The following is a 5,122-nucleotide window of genomic DNA, read 5'->3' as shown; positions in this document are numbered from 1 at the left end:
CATGTACTGAATGCCCAAGTTGTGGATCTAACCAGGAAACCTTATGGTCGACATAAAACATAGTATTAGTCGACAGCAGGGAGTAGTAACCAGGCAAAATAACATTCTTGCGACCCCGAGGGGTCAGAGGGAAGTATACACATATAATTTTAATATCACTCCCCCACAAATACAACCATGTCTGTGCTCGAGCTACAGGCCCATGGAACCGTTCCATATATATATATATATATATATATATATATATTAAAAGAAAGGGGGGGAGGGGGAATAGCGACCAATGGTGTCTTAAAAACTCACAATAAAAGGTATAGAATATAAGAACAATTTATTCACATAAAATAGGGTATTTCACATAAAATTTGTTGCATAAAAATAACAGGTCTCTTTAAAAAATGGGATAAAAACAATTTACACAGTTCTACGTATATTACCAGTTAAAAGAACAAATAAAAGAATTATAACTTAACTGGATGTAGGTCACTGTCAGGTTGCCCAACGCGTTTCGTCACACAGACTTCATCAAGGGGTATTTAACAGAGTGGGACCATGCCTCTATTTATACCAGTGGTAATCTAGTGGTAATTATGACATCACTTCCTGTTTGTACAGGATGTTTGCAGTACAGGCTGTGATTTAACTAATTTCTAGTCTTATATACTCTGAACAGGTATTAATATATAGTGCAATGTATATTATATAATCTTAAAGTAGGTTTGGAGCATGAAACGGATAGAAACAGTCGTTTTTATGAAGTGCTGGCGGCTTCTCCGCCACACTTCCGGTATTCGGGCGTCGCGTCACTTCCGCCCCACTTCCGGAGCCCCGACCGCGCATGCGTCCGCGGCTTCAGCAGCACAAGTTCTTCCTAGAGGCCAGTAGTATTTGCAAAGAGAGCTCCATCGGCGGCCATCTTTATGTGGTTAATTCTCATAGTGATTTCATGCGGCGGCCATGTTAACGGAGTTCACAGTTAAGGACATTCTCATATTGATCCTCCGTGAACCATGTAAATAGAGAAGCAAAAACGATGATAAGTGATTGTAAAGGAATGTGTTCATCATATTAACAGTTCCTAAAGTAATTCATCATATCACTGGGTATATATACTTAGTAAAGTGCATTAGTGTGCTGATTAAAATATATAAATAAATATATTGAATCCGGATATATATTCTTAATAAAGTGCTAATTTAAATAGACATATAAATATATAAATAAATAAATATATAATTATTAAGGTAGTTAATGTATACAGTACAGACAGTGTTACTTAGAGGTGTGAAGTACTAAACAAGGCTAGGGATAAGTTCATATATGTGCAATTGCAACATTGACTAGCTCATGTAGGCTTTTAATATGTAGTTTTTTATTTACAGTACCTGATATTCCCAGATGGTCTCCCTAGTCTGGTACTGATCAGGCCCGACACTGCTTCGCTTCCAAGATCGGGCGAGGTTGGGCATTTCCAGTGTGGTTTGACTGTAATAATTACTTACCATACATGTGTCATATTGCAAATTAGGAAGTGGTAGTGGAGGGGTTGGGGTGGTTTGGGGGTGGGGGGGGGGGGGGGGGGAGGTGGAGCAAAGGGAAACAACACTGGTGGAGAAAACGGCCGTGAACATATGTCTATAAATAATTGGAACAAGTGATTACAGTGAGGTATAGATGAAGAGGGTTGGATTCCAACCGTAATGATGGCACCATCGGGTTCACAGGAATGGAGCAATTTCGTAATAGTCATTGAACCCCTTCGGGTGGAGTGTCTGCAATTTGAAGATCCAGAACATCTCTCTGCGTGAAAGTTTATTCGCCAAGTCTCCACCTCTTTCACCCAGCTTTACTAATTCAATAGCCTTAAAGGTTAAGGCCTCCGGGTTGGAGTTGTGTGCCACCTTGAAATGTTTGGATACAGCGTGATTCTCCATTTGATTCTTTATGTTGCGGATATGTTCCTGAATCCTTATTTTCAGTGGTCTCTTCGTCTTTCCTACGTACTGCTTACCACACTCGCATTCCAAGAGATAAATGACTGATTGGGTATTACAGTTAATGAAGTCTTTGATTTTGTACACTTCTTTCTTCTCTATGTCTGTGAACGTTTTTCTGACTGGATGGAGGTACCTGCAGATATTACATCGGCCGCATTTAAAAGATCCAGTGCATTTTGGTAACCGCGTGTTTTCTTCAGATTCCTTCCGTAGCATGCTTGGTGCTAAGACATCCTTAAGGTTCTTGGATTTTCTGAAGATTATCTCGGGGCGGGGAGGCAGAAATTCTTTGAGGACTGGGTCCATTAATAGGATGCCCCAGTGTTTGTTAAATGAGTCTTTGATGGATTTCTCATGGCGACTGTATGTTGTAATGAATGAAACGGAATCTTTTTTCTTTTCCTTAGGTTTGTATTCAAGTAATGTTGTTCTCTCTAGTGCTTTTGCTTTAGAAGCTGCTTCTTCCAAAATGTTAGCAGGGTATTCTTTATCCTCAAATCTATTTTTGTATTTCTCAATTTGTGTTTCGCATTCTTCCTGGTTACTGCAGTTTCTCTTTATTCTGTTGAATTGGGAGAAGGGGATATTATTTTTCCATTTCTTTAGATGACTACTTTTATAGTGAAGGTAACTATTTGTGTCGACCGGCTTGATGAAGTTCTTGGTTTCAATCCTTCCATCCTTCCCCTCTAAGATCAGATCGAGGAATTCAATGGATTCTTCCTCGATTTTCGATGTAAAAATAAGATTAAAATCATTCTTACTCAGGAAGTCCATGAATTTGTAAAACCTTTCTTCTGTGCCATCCCAGATGATTAAAATGTCGTCTATGTAACGACGGTAAAAAATCAGATGGTTCTTAAAATCATGATTGCCGTAAATAAAATTCTTCTCCCAACTGCCCATAAAAAGATTGGCGAAACTCGGTGCAAAAATCGTCCCCATAGCGGTCCCACATCGCTGCAGATAAAAGTGATCTAAAAATTTAAATAGTTGTGTTGCAGAATAAAAAACATAACATCACAGATAAAATCTTTGTGAATCGTTGTTAGTGAGGTATCAGTTTCCATGAAATCTCTACATGCAAGTACTCCTTTTTCGTGGTTAATGCAGGTGTAAAGCGACTGAACATCTATTGTTGCCCACTTAAATGTGTTTTTCCATTCATGGTCTTTTATAGAGTTCAACACAGCGGTAGTATCCTTCAGGTATGATGGTAGTTCTTTGACATAAGGTTTGAGGAAGACATCTATATATTCTGATAAATTGGAAGTAAGTGAATCAATACCCGCCACAATAGGTCTTCCGGGCGGGTTTTCCAGATTTTTGTGAATTTTAGGCAGAAAATAGAAGATAGGGGTAATGGGGTCCGTTTTCATCAGAAATTGGAACTCTTCCTTGGTAATAACGTCTGTGCGTAGACCGCGCACCAAAAGTATTCTCAATTCATCAACAAAAGTATTTTTGGGGTCACTAGATAATTTGGTGTATGATGTCTCATCTTCAAGTAGTCTCTGTGCCTCGTTGATGTATTTTTGGCGGTCCATGATGACCAAACCCCCCCCTTTGTCAGCTTGTTTTATCACAATTTCTTGGTTCTTCTGTAGTTTCTTAAGAGCTTCTTTTTCACGGTTAGTGATGTTCCTCTCTTTAATTGTGTCCAGGTTGGTTTCACATAGATCCTTTTTTACCATTTCATAGAAGATATTCACATTACTACCTTTTGACTCTAACGGATAAAATTTCGAGGTTGGTTTTAGACCTGACTTGGATTGATTTTCATAGTTACTGATAACAGCATCCTCTTTCCTTAAAAAATGTCTTTTTAATGTTAGTTTTCTGATGAATTTATTTAGATCGATAAAAGTTTCAAATTTGTTGAGACCTCCCGTGGGTGCGAAAGTGAGGCCTTTGTTGAGTAAGGATATTTCCGGTTGTGACAATGTATGTTTTGAGAGATTAAAGATTCCTTTTTCCTTTATGTCCATCAATTTAATGTTCTTTTCTTGTTTTCTCTCCCTCCTACCGCCCCGTCTTCCTCTTCTTCTGTATATCTTCTTTTCAGAGGTGATGCCAAGCGTATGTCTTCCTTCAGGGAGTTTCTTGGGGCTTCTTTTGGTCTTGTTCCTGTTCTTTGGGCCAAAAAAGTCTGATCGCTATTGGAGTTTATTCTTTGTAGTGTTGTGAATCTGTTCTGCATCCTTAGGGTGGGAGATGGTGTGTTTATTTCTTGATTGCGTGACGGTTTCCCTTTAACTGGTACAGTTTTCCAGTACTGTCTGTCTGTTTGATTAGATTGTTGATTTATGGTTCCAAACCTGCTCCAATGTTTTACTTTTCCCTGTTCATAGTCTGTTTTGTCCCTGAGAAATTTTTTCTCCTTATGCTTTGTGACCTCTTCTTCAATGTGTTCCATTTTCCTATTAAGAACCTTTTCATTAATTTTGTAGTCCTCTTTGTCTTTAAATGGTTCAAGTTCTGTTTCTTTGCACTTGATATTCTTTTCCAATTCTAGGAGGGAGTTCTTTTTTTCCTCAACCAAAAGTTTCATTAGGTCAATGGAACAGTTGTGTAATGTTTTATCCCATTTTTCTAAAAAGGCTGCATCAAGGTTGCCGAATGTGGGTTGCTTTAGAAGTCTAAGCCCCCTAGGTATTCTGTTCATATATACACACACACACAGGTATAAGTTAGTTACATCATGTTAATTTACACCCAGTAATAACAGTTGGTGCCGACAGGGTCACCCACATACTACCGTGTCTCCCATACAGTGTTTACTTTTTAAAAAAAGCATACAACTACCGACCTGCTGACACTTCATCCACTGAATCAAGTACCATCAGGAGTCGGCAATGCCGACAGATTCCCATAGCTGTTTGCGACAGAGCACTCACACATGTCGACACGTGTACTAAAAAGCTATAGTGGGTATATCTGACAGGGAAAACACAGACACTTATGTACAACTCATTGACTATACGCCCATTATATAATATAGTGCTATATTTTCTTTTTTATATTGCACTAACTCACTGTGCCCCCCTTCGGTTTACACTGCAAGCTGTAAACAGTGCTTTGGCGGGGACTGTGAAGAAAATGGCGCTGTATCAAGTTGTGAGGGCTAA

General features: G+C 38.9%; 1 pseudogene; it reads right to left on the bottom strand.

Annotated features, from left to right (window-relative positions):
- Nucleotides 1-1,370: 1,370 nt before the first annotated feature.
- Nucleotides 1,371-1,490, bottom strand: LOC134953908 (5S ribosomal RNA; annotated as a pseudogene).
- Between the last annotated feature and the right edge of the window lie 3,632 nt (nt 1,491-5,122).

This window comes from Pseudophryne corroboree, chromosome 8 (assembly GCF_028390025.1).
Source record: "Pseudophryne corroboree isolate aPseCor3 chromosome 8, aPseCor3.hap2, whole genome shotgun sequence".
Classification (NCBI taxonomy): Eukaryota; Metazoa; Chordata; class Amphibia; order Anura; family Myobatrachidae; genus Pseudophryne; species Pseudophryne corroboree.
The sequence above is the reverse complement of the archived record's forward strand: the minus strand, read 5'-3'. Positions and strand labels throughout refer to the sequence as shown.